The 20,000-nt window shown below is 35.1% G+C and overlaps 1 protein-coding gene across 2 annotated transcripts in view; it reads right to left on the reverse strand.

Moving 5' to 3' along the window:
* Positions 1-1,510, reverse strand: part of LOC135225858 (uncharacterized) — a 37,728-nt gene extending 36,218 nt beyond the window's left edge. For both annotated transcript variants that reach the window (XM_064265405.1, XM_064265404.1), the window contains exon 1: positions 1,409-1,510. The gene's annotated coding sequence lies outside the window, so the exon portion shown is untranslated. The remainder of the gene's footprint in view (positions 1-1,408) is intronic.
* Positions 1,511-20,000: the final 18,490 nt, after the last annotated feature.

A 20,000-nucleotide genomic window follows, 5' to 3' on the forward strand; every position in this document is an offset into this window, starting at 1 on the left:
GTCGTCGGTGAAAGTTTCACCGGCCGAGGCTGAGAATTTCATACAACATTATACGCTGTACAGAAAACTCGATTGTGCCGAATATACTTCGGCGCATTGTTTACTTGTTTTCTATTTTTATTTTTTTATTTTTATTTCGATCAGTGAATACAGACACCTGACGACTCACGCTCACGCAACAATACATGCATGCATTGCATGCAAACTAACACACAGATAATCAATTGCTTTCTGACAAACCCACCCACACACGCATACACACGCACACGCACACACACACACACACACACACACACACACACTATATATATATATATATATATATATATATATATATATATTATATCAATACAATTATATATATATATATATATCATACATACATATATATATATATATATATATATATATTATATATACATACATATATATATATATATATATATATATATATACATATATATATATATATATATATATATATATATAACTGATTTCATATACCAAATCTAAGAAGATTTCTGATCCATTTACACGGTGTAGAGAGAGAGAGAGAGAGAGAGAGAGAGAGAGAGAGAGAGAGATTAAAAATTCTGGAGTATGAAAAAAAATAGAGAATTTACTCTAATACTGATTTAAAGCATGCAAATAATATGTTATGCGTTTGCTAGTGCTTCAAAGCAGTTTTGTTCACCTACCTACTGTACAACAACAACAACAACAACAACAATAATAATAATAATAATAATAATAATAATAATAATAATAATAATAATAATAATAATAATAATAAATAATAATAATGGTGATGATACAGAAAATAAAAGTCCATTTCACAATTAATTGTTGTTAAGAGAATAGCGGAATTTTAATAGAATTCTAAAGCAAACTAAAAAAATTAAAATAAAAAAGATTCCATCTTCATAGATAATCAGTCTGTCAGCGTCGAAGACGAACCTCAGTTCAACTGTTAAATCTTGAAATACTTTTCTCCAATAGCATTCTGTTCTCTCCAAGTTCCAAAGCATTGAATCAATTTTCGAACATTCTTTCCAAGCCATGTTTATCTCTAGATTTCATTTCATGGAATTTTCATTTCGGCACTTTGTATCTAACCCAAAACCCAGCTCCTTTTCGAGTTATAAATGACGAACGTTTGAATTAAAGAATTCGATTAGTCATATATGTTGTCATTAGTGGTTCATAACCTGACAACGCAGTCGGTACGTTTCATCAACTTTGTCATTTCAGAGTGACATCATAACTTCGACGAAAGTTAGGAAGCCTTCTGAATCGAATATATAAATAACAGTACATAATATGATCGGTAATTTGGAAACGACTAAATCATAAAATTAATACTTTTTTTATCACTAAAAACAAAAAAATGAAGAAACCCGCTAATTACACTTTTTCAAGAATTTCGTGCGCCGAGAGTAACAGCGAATGAATCCACTCGACAGACACCACGGCAAAACCTGCTGCTGTTACCTGCGAAGTCTACAGCGGCACTGAGAGACTGCCTCTCTCTCCTCCACTTACGTCTGGCAAGAACCAGGGTGCCAGTGCTGCCATAAAACCGGTTATCGTACTACAACGCCGTGTCCTGTCGGCACGAGAGTCGTGCGTTATTTTTATATTCGTGGCTTTATTATTTTGTTGTTTTTAAGAAGTAATTACAACCTTACTTCTAAAAAACTATTAAAAATAGCAATCGTAGACATTCTCTAATAACTACGATAGACATTTAAGCATTAATTGAATATCACACATATCTCAAAGAAGTTCAAATTCTGCTATCACTAAAACTCAGTAATACTCAGAAATGCACATATCACACTCTTCCTTTCAATTTTGATTACACGAGCCGCGTAATTTGTCTTATTTTGTAACTATAACTGATCTATTCTTCAAATACTTCTGCAATGACACGAGAGAGAGAGAGAGAGAGAGAGAGAGAGAGAGAGAGAGAGAGAGAGAGAGAGAGAGACTTTCCTTGTCTGTACAAATCTTATACCTGGATATTATTATTATTATATTATTATTATTATTATTATTACTATACATCTACATATATATATATATATATATATAATATATATATATATATATATATATATATATATAATATAGGTAATATTAAGGTATACGAGTGTGTGTGTGTGTTGTGTGTGTGAGGAAGGTAAGTACATTTGTTAAAAAATAGTTGTTTAATTTATCCTCAGACGCAGCGTATGTATGCTTTGACTCTCAAATTCTAAACGCTAAAGTTTCTTGTATCTTATCCGTGAGAAAAAGCTATGTTAATTTCACCGACATGCAACAACGTGCAGCAAAATATTGCACTTCTCCTCAGCCTTGTGGCACTTGAACTGTGACCCTTCAGAAGTGTGTCTTAAATGACTTATTGGCATTACGCTTGTAGAGATTCTTCTCCATTTTTCGAAATTGAAATATAAATATATACACCGATCTTGACCCTGCATGTGATAATGACCTCCAGAGGCGCTCTACTAGCCTGTTTAAGTAGCACAGAAAAAAGCCGCTATTCGAAAAATAGAAAATCTGTACAATAGTAAGGCTGCTGAAGTAGCCATTACTTTGAATAAAGTATGCTTGAGAGAGGGTCTGCTCCAAGTACAATAATAATAATAATAATAATAATAATAATAATAATAATAATAATACTAATGATTTTACAGACAGGTTGATTCGTAAAGGCTTTCTGCATAGTTCGGAAGCTGATATTGAATATGTTAGTATTAGCAAACCCATGTAAGGGGAAACGGTTTATATTTGACACAGTAATAATAACAATAATAATCATCATCATCATCATCATCATCATCATCAATCACGCGGCAAAACGGCTGGTCTGATGGGCATGAAACTTGGCAGGGTTATAGTGTGAACCCCTAAGATGGTTTAGAATGTGGTTTCATCCTACCCCCTCCACGCTCCGAAGGGGGTAGGGGTGAGAAGGGATTCTCTGAACGGAGCTGGCAGGTTCTGCCCGTGAAACGGGGCTGGTTATGCCCGTAGACTTAGTTACTCTACGAATTTATCATACATAATTTCTGTATACATATGTTTGCTAATAATAATAAAAATAATAATAATGGCATGGTATGTATGTATTAAAATAAAAAGTAACACTAGGAATTTCACCCAGGAAAGACGATACAGGGAGAAATGTGACAAAACTGGTTATATTCATTTTTCAGAATCAACCTTGATTTTGCCTCGCGGTGGGAACAGCCACTTTTCTGTCCAGGTGACAGGAAATTAAGTTCTGTTTAGTCGTCGAGAGAGAGAGCGTCACCAAATTCTTTCCATTGAGATAATGAAGGGGACAGATTTTTTCAGCTGCATTTTAAACCCTCTCCGTCCTATTAGGTAGCAAATTGAACGTTGCAATTTGCACAGTATAGGACTCGCGTCCAAACAGTGCATTATGGGAGTGTTTATCATCATGGAATTCTTTTGAGTTTCATTTTAAAATTAAATTAAGATAAGAATTAGATTATTAAAGCTTTCTCGCATTCAGAAGTGACAATTTATTTAGCAGAAGATAATATCTCATATTTTAAAAACTCGCTGTTTTGAAACAGAAACGTCATGTTCACCTTTTCTTCTGACGATGCCAGGTCTGTTTTTGCTTACTCGGGGAGTAAACCTACAGACTATTTTGTTTATGTTGTTCTTGTTGGGGGAGGGGGTATGAAAGCTCTATGGAAAAGCCTAAAATGTCTGAGAAAGGTGTTTGGCGTTGAATTAAAGATGAAGGAATTTTAGGATAGGATATTTATGAGTTACTAAACAATGCAGAACAATTATTTCATTTATGAGTTACTAAACAGTGCAGAACAACTATTTCTAATAAAATAAAGCGTATTTATTTTAATTCTCGTTGGCGCAGCAAAGCGCTATCTGACCGTAGATTTTAGACAGTGCCCCGTGTAAGCTGGAGGTCGAATCACGCCTTTTTGTTATAAGACAGACTGGCCGGTTTCTTTCTCCGGGAAATATAATCAAGGCATCTGGATGTTAGGAAAGTTTCAATTTCCATAAAAAGCAAAAAGGATTGGCAATGAAACCATGATCTCGAGGAACTCTACTCTGCACCTCGACTAAGGGGTTACGTTACATTCGATAAGGCTCGGTAATGAGGTTATTTTTTCCAATACATAATTATCCTTTGTATAATGCCACCTGTAATAATGACTGAAAACTGCCGCCTGTAGTGGGCAATATGTATAGACGCGGCTCAAAGTGAATGATACGACCCGCTCTTACTGCACGAGTCATACTTCTCCAAATCGATGTCTAGTAAACAAGAACACTCGTACACACGTACACGTACAGTCTTAGACCTTCACGGCCATTGGTTTACCCCTCGCAGACCTCAGGCTAACGTACCTGTAACATCCAACAGAATTAATTTCAGTCTGAACCACAAAGGACATACAACCGACATTACGTGTATTCTCTCTTCGGTCGCAATTATGACTTGCTTGGGTATCGTAACCTCAGACCTTACCTTACAGACCTTACATCTTGTTCGGGTTGCCCCAGGTCCCTCAGTGTGAGGCACCTCTAGTGTCTACCAGAGAGTTGCTAGTACATCTTCCGGTATATTTTGCATCTTCCAATCTTGGATGGTCTGGGATGCAGTTTAGATATTTGTCGAGCTTATTCTTAAACACATCTACGCTCACTCCTGATTATTCCTCAGATGAGCTGGCAACGCATTGAATAGACGCTGTTTTTCATTATCGATGCTGGTGCGTAGTGGATTAATGTCCTGTGTGCTTCCTTATTTTTCCTGGTATAGTTTGGGCACTATTAATCTACCTCTGCTTTCTCTTTCTGATATTTTAGTTCCATGATATTTCTGCTATTCCTTCTATCTGTTTCCATGCCTGAATTATCATGTAGCGTTCTCTTCTCTTTCTAGACTATATAATTTTAAGAATTGTAGTCTTTCCCAGTAGTCTAGTCCTTAACTTCTTCTATTCTAGCTGTAAAGGACCTTTGTACACTCTCTATTTGTGCAATATCCTTTTGATAGTGTGGGTACCATATCATATTGCAATATTCAAGTGGACTACGAACATAGTTTTATTACAGCAATAATCATGTGTTTCAGCTTTTTCTTGTTTTGAAGTGCCGTAACAACATTCCCATTTTTGCTTTACATTTTGCCAACAGAGTTGCTATTTGATCATTGCATAACATGTTCCTGATTCATCTCATTCCACAAGGTCTTTACTGCGTTCCTTAATTTGCTGATGGTCTCATTATTAGGTCCCTTATATGCATATAGCTTTCTTTCTCTGTCTCCATAATTTATTGATTCAAATTTATCAGAGTTAAATACCATCCTATTTACCTCTGCCCAATCATATACTTTGTTAAGGTCTCTTTTGTAGAGCGTTTCCTATCTTCATCACAAGTAATTTCTCTACTTATTCTTGTGTCATCTGCGAACAAACTACTCACTACCGAATCTTTAACATTATTGTCTATGTCTTCAATCATAATAACAAACAGTATTGCAGCTAACACCGTACCTTGCGGCACACCGGATATTACCTTGGCTTCATCCGATTTCTCGTCGTTTGCAATAACTATCTGTTTTCTGTTGTGTAAAAATTCTTTTAACCATCTTCCTACTTTATCCACGATATTGTGTTTTTCTAATTTTCTTCGCTAATATATATGGTCTACTTTATCAAAAGCTTTTGCAAAGTCTAAATAAACCACATCTGTTTCATTTCCGCTTTTCATATTTTTGAATATGTTTTCACGGTGGACTAACAGTTGGGTTTGTGTACTTTTTCCGGGTACGAAACCATGTTGTCCTTTATTAAACAAATTATTTTTTATTAAATGTTTCATAATATTTTTCTTCATTACCCTTTCATACACTTTCATAATATGTGATGTTAGACTCACAGGCCTATAATTACTTGCCTCTAGTCTTGATCCACTTTTGAAGTAGGGGTAATATATGCTAATTTGTGCTCATCATATATCTTGCCTGTATCTACACTTTGTCTTAATAATATTGCAAGTGGCTTTGCGATAGAATGAACTACTTTCTTTAACAAAATAGCAGGAATTCCATCAGGCCCTGCAGCAGCTCCATTTTTAATTTTCATTAATAGCCTGCACAATATCAGCTTCATTAATATCTATGTCAGCTAAATATTCACTATTTTTCATCCCTTACTTCTATATCATTATCTTCATTATCTATTCTAGGGGTGAATTCTCTCTTATATCGTTCTGCCAGTATGTTGCAAATTTCCTTTTTTTTTCATTCAGTTAATCTCCCTTCAATTCTCAGAGGGCCTATTTCTATTCTTCTTTTATTCATCTTCTTCGCATATGAGATAATAGTTTGGGGTTTTGCTGATATTTAATAGGGTTTTTTCTTCCAAGTCCCGTTTTTCATTTTCTTTTGATTGTATAATCTTTGTTCTGCATTTTCTATCTTACTTTTTAGTTCTATAACTTTCCATGCATTTTTTTCTTTTGCAAGACCTTTTTTCCACTTTCTGATTTTCTGGAACAAAGATCCTTCTGTCTCTTGGTATGCATGAATGATGTTACTTTTCTTCTTCGGTATATATTTCCACATATTATCCCAATATTTTATATAATATCTCCGTATTTACCCTTATGTATCACTACGAAAATGTTATCCCAATCTTTGTTTAATTCTTCATTAATTTCTGACCATTTTATATTTTTACTGTAGAAGTGTATTTTCCATATCCTTCCCACTTTTTGGCATTTCTTGCTTATCTCTATTTCACTTGCTTTGGGAATGAACTGTTAATTCTATGACATTATGGTCTGAAAATACTCGCATTATAAACTATTATTTCTTTAACATAATTCATCTCGTTCACAAATACCTAGGGTCTAAAGTATTTTCCTTTCTTTGTTGGCAGGTGATTTATTTGTTGAATGTTGTATTCTAGTAGCATATCTAATAGCTTTTCAAATTGCCTCTTATCTTCTGCACTACTATTACTCTCTTTTTATATGTATAAGGTACAACCACAATCTCCTATTCGTTCTTTCCATTCTACGAAAGGAAAGTTGAAGTCACAGATAGGAGAATAGTCCAGTCCTTGTGATTTCTACATATATCATACATTTTTCAATTATTATGTCAAACTCTTTAGTATTAGGAGGTCTATATATTACTATGTTCATCAATTTTTCAGATTCAAATTCTACCGCTATTAGTTCACATTCTGAGTTACTATATTTCTCATATATTTTCCTTGTTTTTTGTCTTTCCCATATATTGATCGGTTCCCTTGATCCTATTTTTTCTATCTGATCTATAAGTTTGGAACCCTTTTTATTTGATCATCATTCCCAGTCTCTTGGGAATACCAGGTTTCACTTATATTCATTATATCTATTTCTTTTCATTTTGGGGTAGTTCTTCTAAGTACTCTATTTTTCTTTTTGAGTTACTCGTAACTAAAACCCTGCGCATTCATCACTATGATGGTTTGCGTGTTTTCTCCTTCATTTAATACTGATAGTAATAAGGATTTTCCCATGTCTCTTTCCTGTTCTGGTATGTTGTTCTTTTTTTCATTTCCAGAAATTCTGACATTAAAAAATCAACTTTTCCATAATATTTGATCTTCCTTCATCATAATTATTAAGTTGTGTCTGAATCTGCAATTTTCTCCGTTTCTGCAATATCCTCTTGCATAATAAATACAGTTATTATCTCTTGAGTAGAATTTCGGAGCTGATGCTTTGAAATTTTTTGCTGACACCTCTGCATATCTCATTGGTGGTTTGCTTTTTCTCTTTTACCTGATATTCTGATTTCTCTCTTTATTTGTTTCTTCTTATTTGGATTTTATTACTTGGTTGGTTATTTATTTGATTATGATTCATGGCTACAGGGTGCATATATTTGCATTTTTGTCGAACTTACATCCTTTTCCTTCTTTTTTTAGGTTTTTACATATTTTTGGATGCAGATCTCTGCAAATCATCCCCATATCCATCTAAGTATGCACATTTACCATATATTTCATAGTTGACATATCTTAGGATGTTTGTAGTAACATCTTTCTCCAAATCTGCAATTCCCTCTTTTCAAAAGGTTGCAGATTTTGTCTTTCTTGTCTATTTTTTTCCTCTTCCCGTCATTGTATAGATCTGGGTAGAGCCTCTTCGGGATTTGCTTTTCAGTGTTAATATTCGTAATTTATTTCTTCGTAGGTATGCTGCTTTATTGCCTATATGTAGTATCAATGAGTATCTCTGCATCCATACTTTTATCTTGTCTTTGTTTTCCTTATTTTTTTCTGTCATTTCATTTTTGTTTGCTACTTCTTCTTCCGTCCTCTTCTTCTTCTTCTCTTCCTCTTCCTCTTCTTCTTCATCCTCAACTATTTGTACATTCAATCTTGATTTAATAACATTGTCTATCCATGATAGACATGTTGAACAAAAAATTCTTGTATCTTTTCTCTCAAATCTTGTATTACTCAGCACACTGTGGATGGGTCGGAATGTTGCATGCAGCACATTTTGATATTAGGTTTTGTGGATGACTATGCTATACCAAAACCTTACACAGTTTGCATGCTTTTGGCATTCTTTTTCCTAATGCATCAATTAGTATATTCACAAGATTCACCTTATTCATTTTCTTTGTCGGAATATGTTGGTTTATGTATATTTTCTTTATGAGTTTCTTGACCACTTGGATTTATTTGGAACTTCTTCAATTATTTTCAAGATGTTTTCATTAGATTTGTTCCAGTTGAAGGATTTATCCTTCTAATATATCTATGAATGCTTTGTATCTTTTTGGTTAGGACTGTTGCTGATTTCATAGATGAGAAATGCCAGTTCCCTTCCTGCTACCTCATCGTATTGTGAATCTGCTAAGCACGCCAAATTACGCCACCTTTCCCGCAGTTGGAACTTACTGCCATCTTGTTCTGATTTATAGTATTACACTTGATAAACTAACTTAGAAGACGCTTTATCCTACTATTTTCACACTAATATTGTGACTTCACGCGGGTACGTCTCACCAAGCAAGATGGCTACTACGAGAGAGGAGTCAAGTGTAACATCATTATTTACGATAATCAATACATATCATGAACTAACTCGCATAGGGGTAAGAGTCTACGAAAAATAATTGCTCACACTTGCCTTAAATAAAGGAAAATATTTACTGGCAATCTGAGAAACATACATTAAAATTTCTGTTTTTATTCTCTTACTTATTCATTCATAATACGATAATGACTATGATTACAGATTTTTCTCGTCCCTTGAGAAAACACTCAAACATTATACCAAAGCTTATGAATCAGTTTATATATATATATAATATATATATATATATATATATATATATATATATATATATGTATATATATATATATATATATATATATATATATATACATATATATATATATTATATATATATATATATATATATTATATATACATATATATATATATATATATATATATATATATATATATATATATATATATATATATATAATATAGTCACCAATTTTACAGTACAAGATAATACAATTTCATTTACGAACTGAAAGGAGATTATACCATGATATATAATCTATTCGAATTTTAGATAACCATTTAGCCAGTCGCTTGCATCACAGTTTAATTTCCGATAACGTCCTTTGCCGACATCGGTGCCTCGTAAGTAACACAGAGCACATTCTCTCTCTTTCAACGCTAGAAAAGGGAAGTGAATTCCTGCTTCAGGTTTCGACACATTAGGAGATTCTACGTTGACAGAACACTAGAATACAAAGGAAGAAGAAGTTGCAACATAGTACAATAGGAATGGAAAACGATACAACATTGCAAGAACAGCCAGAAATAATATGCTTAAGCCTGCAGGAAATATGGGAAAAGAACGGACAGAGAGAGAGAGAGAAAGAGAGAGAGAGAGAGAGAGAGAGAGAGAGAGAGAGAGAGAGAGAGAGAGTTGTAATGTAATGTGTATTGCAAGAACAACACAAAGTATTATTTTCAAACTTGAAATATGGAAGAAGAGAGAGAGAGAGAGAGAGAGAGAGAGAGAGAGAGAGAGTTGTAATGTATTGTGTATTGCTAGATCGGCACGAAGTATTATTCGTAAACTTAGAGGAAATATGGAAGAAGAAGAAGAAGAAGAAGAAGAACAAGAAGAGAGAGAGAGAGAGAGAGAGAGAGAGAGAGAGAGAGAGAGAGAGAGAGAGAGAGTTGTAATGTAATGCAATGTGTACTGCAAGAACAGAAGAGAGTATTATTTTTAGACATGGAGGATATATGGAAGAAGAGAGAGAGAGAGAGAGAGAGAGAGAGAGAGAGAGAGAGAGAGAGAGAGAGAGTTGTAATGTATTGTGTACAGCAAGAACAGCATAAAGTATTATTTTGAAACTTGGAGGAAATATGAGAGAGAGAGAGAGAGAGAGAGAGAGAGAGAGAGAGAGAGAGAGAGAGAGAGAGAGAGAGAGTTGTAATGTAATGCAATGTGTATTGCAAGAACAGAAGAAAGTATTATTTTTAGACATGGAGGATAGATGGAAGAAGAGAGAGAGAGAGAGAGAGAGAGAGAGAGAGAGAGAGAGAGAGCCACATCCTTTGTGATATATTATTAGATTGAAGGAAGAATTCCCAAACCATACCTGTAAGTGGGAAGACATATTGTTTTCTAAGAAAGGGAATGCAGCAAGGTTAATATCCACGAGGAAAATGAGGGAAGAGGCAGGTTGACAGGTATTACGTCAAGCGTAAGTCTCGGATGAACCGAATATTGGCCAATATCCTGCTGCCATGTCGAATAATCTTTGGCAGTAGATTTTCCCTTAGTTCCGTTACTTTTTGTTTTGTCTCGCTGGAGACAAAATTCCAAAATATAAGGCTTACAAATAAGGATGAACTGGTATTATAAGATAGTCGTGTAGTATCTGGATGAGAGCTTTAAGGCTGAGGACAGAGAGAGAGAGAGAGAGAGAGAGAGAGAGAGAGAGAGAGAGAGAGAGAGAGAATGTAGACATAAGAAGTAAAGGAATCATGGAAGATTGAATTATAGGAGAACAGAAGTGAAAATCAAAGGGAATAGATGAAGGAATGGTAGCATTTATAAAGAAATTGACGTTGGTAATTGCTTACGGATGTCACTCAAAGTGGATGAACAGAGACAAGATACAAATCAAGAGCAGGGAGAAAGCTCCCGGATGGACTACCCCCACCGCCCCCACCCCACACAAACACACACTAACATACACACCCACGCGCACACACCAATACACAAAAAATATAATTGGAATGTTGTAACCTTACAACAGGTTCTATTACACGATTTAAAAATTTTCTGAGGGTTTCGTAAAACGAATCAGAGATTCATCAGAAATGCTGAGGGACCTTCTCCTTCCTCAAAAGGTCAGAGGTTAAGGGCTGCAATTAAATTATCTTTCAATAAAATTATCAACAAAACAAGCAGCAAAATTCGTGACAGTTAACTTGAAAGGTATGTCAAAGGTGAATTCCTGACAGTTAACCTGAAAGTCAGACGGGAATTCCTGACAGTTAACCTGAAAGTCAGACGGGAATTCCTGACAGTTAACCTGAAAATCAGACGGGAATTCCTGACAGTTAATCTGCAAGGCAAGTCAAAGCTGAATTCCTGACAGTTAACCTGAAAGTCAGAAGTAAATTCCTGATAGTTAACCTGAAAGCCAAGTCAGAGGTGAATTCCTGACAGTTAACCTGAAAGGTAAATCAGGAGTGAATTCCCGACAGTTAACCTGAAAGTCAGAAGTGAATTCCTGATAGTTAACCCGAAAGTCAGAGGTGAATTCTTGACAGTTAACCTGAAAGTCAGAAGTGAATTCCTGACAGTTAACCTGTAAGGCAAGAAAGAAATTAATTCCTGACAGGTAACCTGATAGGCAAGTCAGTGGTGAATTCCTGACAGTTATCTTGAAAAGTAAGTCAGAAGTGCTTAAACAAATGAGAAAACCTAACGCATACCGATCATGACATTTTATCAAAATGATTAAAACGGAAATTCCAATGAGATTTCGGCAGGTTTGCTCACCACGCTCTTAAAACATGTGAACAAATTAAACTAATAGTACATTGCAAACCTATTCACTCAGGTGCACTAATTCCATAGTAAGTTTTTGCTTTGTTTCGAAATCATAGTTATACAGAATCAAAGAAAAATGGAGGAATTAAGAATAAGTGTCACTGACACTATATAATTCCCGTCTGGGGTAAGGGAATGGTGACAATAATTAAACGACTGTAAAAGTGAAAGATTTAAAATAAAAGAGCAGCAGCATAGAAATGTGCTCCGAAAAATGCATCGTCGAAAAAATAAAAAAACAAAAATAAAAGATAAAAAACTAACAAGGTTTTTCGTTATTTCCAGTCCTGCATGATTTCCCAGAGGTATGTGACCAGCTGCTTTTGCCCCGGAGACAGGAAATTAAGTTCTATTTAGCCAGCGAGATTGTAATTCGGAACGTTTTATTCAGCAATAATAGAAGGTCGCAGTTTTTGGCTGCATTTTAAATTCCGCTCATGTTTTGCTTTGCTTTACTAAGGTTTGTATTGAACGTAGCTTAACAAGAACTGGAACAATATGGCGCCTTTTTTCTCCCGTCGGTTCGATGCGTGGTAAGATAGATTGGTTTATAATTTATTTAGCTTCCAATTTTCAGCTCTGTCGGGAAATTGAAAATGTTTCGATAAATGTTCAGGGCACGGAAAAAATACTTGTGTTTTAAAATGTCACCACGCACACACACACCCACACATTCCGAAACAAACATGTTGCTATCCGTCTTTCTTCGAAGTTACCAAATTATCCTGTATAATTAAATTGCGTTGACGATTTAAAATAAATCGTTCAATTTATCAAGTACTTGACGAAGACCCATCAAATCTTTCGGCATTTGCGATAGCTTCAGGCCCGTCTCACAGAGTTTTGAAAGTATATCCAGCAATATCAGAATATGTTCTGGAAAATGCTTACAAAGTTTTGTTGTGTTGAGATTTCCTTATGAAAACGATTCGTGGAAAGATGCTCCACATAAAACTTAATATATGTCCCTTCCGTTATCTACTTCTTGAGAGCACAAGAAGTTCGTTTTGTTACCCTCTTTGGATAGAGGAGAGAAGAGGGTTTCCGGTATAGTAAAACAAACAAAACAATCACACATACACAAACACAAGAACTTCTAAGACTATCCCCAAACATAGCCTAAAGCTTTGATGTGACACTGTCATCTCTTCTGAGAGAGCGTAGTGGCTTAATTAACCCCAAACAGCAGGAAATCTGCTTTACATTGAAACCATCCCAAACACTGCTACAATCAACAAAGAGACCTACTTGGAACAATAACCAAAGCACTCAAGCGAATTGAATACCCTCTCGCATGACTAGAAACAATGGCTCTGTTGCCTAGAGTAGCGCTTGCTAATGCTAGATTTATTTACAAATATCATTGCAGATTGAAAACATGATACTGGCATATACGCTCTCTACAGACAAGAGAAGGTGTGAAATACTGCGTAGGAGTGCCATTACTGTGTTGTTTGCTCTTCTTCTCTTTGGCATTTATATAACATTAAAGGTTAAGAAGTGTCATAAGTAACATATTTAAATTAAGGTGGAGTAGTGTATTCAACCTTTCAATTTTCTAAGCCTCGTTAGAACAGCATCCTACTTTGTTATAATCCGTAACGTTCTCGTTTTTATTTTCTGGAAGAACAATAACATCTTTTGAAGAACTGCACGTATTGTACATGATACATGATACATGATACAAAATATTTGCGAATATTTTCTTGATTCTAGCTTACTCTGGGAGTAAGCCTATAAACTACTTTGTTGTTCTTGTTCTTGTTCTAGGTCTTGTTGGGGGCGGGGGGGGGGGGGGGGGGGGGCGGCTAGGAAAAGCTAAAATTAGGTCTGTAAAACCGTGTTTCCTGTTGAGTTAGAGATACAGGAGTTTAGATATGATATTTATGATTTATTCATTTGAATGGAAATGTAAAAAAAATACACAATGTGCATGTTAAACAATAAAGAAAATTATTTCTAATAAAATATACAAATATATTTTAATTCTCGCAGGTGAAACAACGCTCTATTTGGCCGTAGATTGTAGAAAGCGCCCCGAGTAAGCTAGAGGTTGGATCACGCCTTCTTAAGCTACCTCTACCAATGAAAAGGTTTCCTATCCATGAAAATGATGATGTCTACTTGTTATTTTCCACGGTTATCCTTTTTGTTTCACGGTTATTCGTTGTTCAGGGTTCTAAAGTTTCCTATCCATAAAAATTATGATTTCTACCTGTTATATTCCACGGTTATCCTTTTTTTTTTTCACGGTTATTCGTTGTTCTGTGTTCTATGTTTGACTACGACGGTGCTTCCCGGAATCGATGTTCAGCAAACAAAGCACACTCGCAGGCATTACGATGTGTTTGCCCTCGTAAGATATGTTTACGCGCCAAAGAGCTCTCGCACGACTAGGCGAAAGGTGTAGTAGCAGCCACTAGACTCAGCAGGTTTTGTAAGTCGTTCCAACCGTTGCTTAGTATAATAGCCACCCTTTCTCTCTCTCTCTCTCTCTCTCTCTCTCTCTCTCTCTCTCTCACTGTTGCAGAGGAATGTTAGTAATTAGTCACTTAGCTGAACGCGACAAACGGTTCGGCAGAAAACCAGGGGAGAGCTGTAAAACAGTGTTGCCAACTGTAGGGTAATTGCCCTACGCGTAGGGTAATCTGGGCAAATTCTTGAACAGAGGGGCAATATTTTCATGTCTAGGGTAATTGCAACAAGGGAAGTTTAGATCAATATCCTTATTAGTATTCATGATATTGCATATAAACATAATTAAAGTTTTATTTATTATCATAGCCGCTGAATGTTGGGTCATTTTCAGTTATGTAGAGTAATTTCTCGTCTACTCTAGGAGGTGTAGGGTTAGAGGGGTTGGCATCACTGCTGTAAAATAGCTTTCTACTAAGTACTTTGCTTTCATATTGCTACAGTACTTTTGAGCTCTGAAGGTGCATAGGTATGAAAAGCTTACATATATATAAGCTGTTCTCGTTCTTGACAACAAGATAAAAAGACAACGTGCAGCTCAATGTTTGTTTTTTGTTTTTGTTTTTTTAGAGGACACTTGCTTCAAGTTCTTATCTCTATTAACCTTTCTATGCAATTTGGGTATCCACCCCCCTACCCTCATTGAGATACTTTACGCAAATTTAGGCATCAGTAATACCTACACTGACGAATAGTTGATATACGAACTAATAGTTTCTTGACGATACGTATATGAAAATGAAGGTATATGGTATATTTTATGTTTGTTGGTTACTTATTGCTCATAAAAACGGTATATATATATATATATATATATATATATATATATATATATATATATATATATATATATATAGAGAGAGAGAGAGAGAGAGAGAGAGAGAGAGAGAGAGAGAGAGATTATACATATGTATGTAGGGTTATATATAAATACACACACATGCGCATATATATATATATATATATATATATATATATATATATATATATATATATATATATATATATATTACACACATAATTATAATCACTACACAATACTAAAGGTGTGCATATAACTTTTCTCGTAACTCGGTCTATGATGACTTTTATATTGGACAAACTGAGAAAACACGGACAAATAGAATAGAACAGCATAAAAAAGTAAGTTAGACACGCCACAGGTGAACGGTTGAATCTTGCACAGTCAAGTAAGAACAATGACACTATCGCCTTGGAAAAAAAAAAAAAAAAAAAAAAAAAAAAAAAAAAAAATAAAAAAACGACATTCTTATCATGCAGTGGAAAGGAATATCATGAATAAATACCTCTATACGAGATAGTTCTGGCCAAAATATGAATATCAGTCAGGGCATGTATCAAATTGATTCCATAATTCAAAAAGAATTTTGTGAGATGTTTACATCTTAAAAGCTGAAAAAGATGATCGTATTTGTAAACGCATAGTAGACTGGGTTACTAGCACTAAAACGTTTTTCGCCCCCTAACCAACACCCCCGTCCCCCTTGACACCTGTCTGGTGTGGATACGTAGTGTCCAACGGTCTGAAAGTGTGTCGGTACTGTCTCTTGAGTAAATATTGCAAGTTCTACCACAATGGATCAATCCTCTGTCAATGGCTTGGAAATATAGCTGAAACCGGCCGAGACCTACTACAACTAGTCTCTAATTTCTCCTCCTGGAGTGATGTGGTAATATGTGTATAGATAGATATATATGTATTTCAATACTAAAACAATATTTTAATGAATCCTTGGTTTGGTATCACAGTCTTGATGATAGAGACAGTATTTGCTAAGTAACCGGGAAGCTATTATATATATATATATATATATATATATATATATATATATATATATATATATATATATATATATATATATAGATATATATATATATATATATAGCTATATATATATATGTGTGTGTATATATATATATATATATATATATATATATATATATATATATATGTATATATATGTATGTAGTATTATATGTATATATATATATATATATCTATATATATATATATATATAATAATAATATATACACACACACACACACACACACACATATACATATATATATATATATATATATATATATATATATATATATATATATAATATATATCAAATGCTGTCCTCCATCACCAAGACTGATGCAAAAAGGATTAAATAAAATATTGTTTAAGTACTAAGATGCAATAAAAATAATCAGTCCTGTCAACGCAGGGTTGAAAACACCTATGTGAAATAAAAAAAAGAGAGATTATACAACATAGGAATATGTTTGCATGCAACGACAAAAAAAAAAAAGTTCGTGCAATATATTCTAAACGAAAAAACAAAAAATGATACATCAAAGTTAGAAATATTGCTGTCAATCAGCAAGAGTAAACCAAATTAAGGATTAAACAGCCGAGGGAGAGAAATCATCCTTTTGTTTTAAATATTATGAACTTAATACTTTAAACGATAACGAAATCACATGTGTATTTTATCACCAGGGATTAATACGCCCGTGTGCAAACATATTCCAAAAAGGATTTAGTAGTACGCACTATTGCCAATACCCAGGAGCAATTTGTGGCATTTCATGCTTGCCTTCACAAAAGGGTTTTCCGAAAGCGCAGATAAGTGGCGTTATCATACATGAGTTGCAACAGAGGATATTAGTCATGGAGGATGCCGTGATGCCTGTGCGTGATTCGGATTAGAATTTCACACAGGAGCCAGTATGTCCTTTCTCTCTCTCTCTCTCTCTCTCTCTCTCTCTCTCTCTCTCTCTGAGCGTTTGTCAAAACATCGGTTTTCGCTCTATCTCTCTCCCATCTACACTCAAAAGCACACACACAGTATATATATATATATATATATATATATATATATATATATATATATATATATATATATGTGTGTGTGTGTGTGTGTGTGTGTGTGTGTGTGTGTGGTGTGTGTGTGTGGTGTGTGTATAGATAGATAGGCAAATAGATAGATATGAGTCTGTCGATGAAGAGAAACTGCCTTACCAAACTCACCGAGAGATATAGAGAGAGAGAGAGAGAGAGAGGCACATACAGTATATACATATGTATACATGTAAATGCACATGCGTATGCCAGGCTTACCGAGTTGCATGTCTGTATCATTTTTAATGGAATGTATGATTACGCGCGCCCAATAACCCATATGTTTGATTTTTTCCGCGCATTTTCATCAGTGATTACACTGCAAGCATTGATTGTGGTTTAAATGCTGGGGTCTGGAGAGAGCATGTTGAAAATACCTGATCCCTTCTGAAGGAATGCGGTTCGATGTCTTCGATTAGCCGTAATAAGCGACGATGATTAAAGGGGTATTAGCTCGTATAACAACAATGTCCGGCGTGAGAGAGCGGTCTACCTCCAATTAGAGCGAGGCTTGAAATACCTCCCTGTATTGGTTATAAATAGGGAGGGAATAGTCTTTAAATGATCCCTCAGGAGACCTGGAGTTGGGCCTCAAGAATATATATATATATATATATATATATATATATATATATATATATATATATATATATATATATTATATATATGGAATAAATGACTCCAAAAGTGGGAATAGCTAACATCCAAGAATATCCTTCGTCTAAACTTACAAGTTGATGAATTTATTTGACAACTGGAACTATAAAAGAGTACGTTAGCTAATTATTCTAAGAATATCCTTCGTCAAAACGTATAATTTGATTAATTTATTTCACCATCTGGAATGTAAAATATTACTTCAGATAATCTAAGAATATCCTTCGTTTAAACTTATAATTTGATGAATCTATTTGACAACTGGATCTGTAAAATACTACTTTTGCAGAAAAGTACAGTAAATTTAAAAGTGATGAACAAAATTTTCACTTATTTGATAATCTCCATTGTCATCCACAACACCAGGCTTAAATATCTTATTTGATTATCTTCATTGTCATCCACAATGTCAGGCTTAAATATCATATTTGATAATCTTCATTGTCATCCACAACCCCAGGATTAAATATCTTATTTGATATTCTTCATTGTCATCCACAGCACCAGGCTTAAATATCATATTTGATAATCTTCATTGTCATCCACAATGTCAGGCTTAAATATCATATTTGATAATCTTCATTGTCATCCACAACCCCAGGCTTAAATATCTTATTTGATAATCTTCATTGTCATCCATAACACCAGGCTTAAATATCTTATTTGATAATCTTCACTGTCATTCACATTTCTTAACCTCTTGAATACGTACCTACCTCGCTAAACGCCAGAGCAAAATTGCTCAGAAATTTTCTAAGGCGTCGACGCAGATTCAACGCTGGTGAGATCTATCGCACGCGAGTCGTGAGCCCAAATGCCCAAATACACGAGAGCAAAGGTCCAATAAGCCATAAATAACAGCGGCATTTAGCCGAACTTGCAGCAGCAGCCACTGCTGGAAATGCAAGCTGGAAATCCTGGAATTAGGAGATATGTTCGTTAAGTCTCCTGCTTCGATTTCATTCCAGGTTCCCGAACCAACATCCCTTCCCCCTACCCCGCCCCCAACCAACCCCCAACCACCCCGGCCAACAACAACCCCCTTTACCCTTCATTCCCTGTCCCTCACCAAACATCCCCCCACCCCGTAACAAACCAACCCTCAACCCCCACCACCAGCCATCAACAACCCCCTTCACCATTCATTCTCTGTCCCCCACAAAATATCCGGCCGCCCACTCCCGCAACCAACCCCCCTCACCCCTCCCCGACCAATAACTCGCCCTTATCCCCCCACTCCGCAACCAACCCTCATCCCCCCCTCAATCAACACCATTTATCCTTCATTCCCCGTCCCCCACTAAACATCCCCCCTCCCCCCTGCAACCAAACCTCCCCCCGCCCCTTATCCTCCCCTTATCCTTACCCGACCCACATTTCAGCTGCGCTTCAAAACAATGTCGACTTGAAATATTGAGAGTCGGAATTCAATGTTTATGTCCTCTTCTCTAATATGAAACACATTCTCATTATTTTCTTAGATATTCGTCAACAGGATGAACTGGGCTAAATTTTCTGTTGGATATCTATATTTTAAACTTAATTTTCCAAAGACAATTATCTCAGCGGAGTGTAGTTAAATTCAGCGTTTCTCTCGTAGAGGAAGACGCCTCAACTTTTCAGTTCACGAACATTACAATATTTGAAGTGTAAGTTTATATTGTGGAAAACTACTATTATATTAATGCTGCTGCTATATTTTGAACATATGTGAGTCACATATATATGCAATAATATATTTTCAAAATATGACAACAGCAAAAATAATA

This window comes from Macrobrachium nipponense, chromosome 13 (genome assembly GCF_015104395.2).
Source record: "Macrobrachium nipponense isolate FS-2020 chromosome 13, ASM1510439v2, whole genome shotgun sequence".
Classification (NCBI taxonomy): Eukaryota; Metazoa; Arthropoda; class Malacostraca; order Decapoda; family Palaemonidae; genus Macrobrachium; species Macrobrachium nipponense.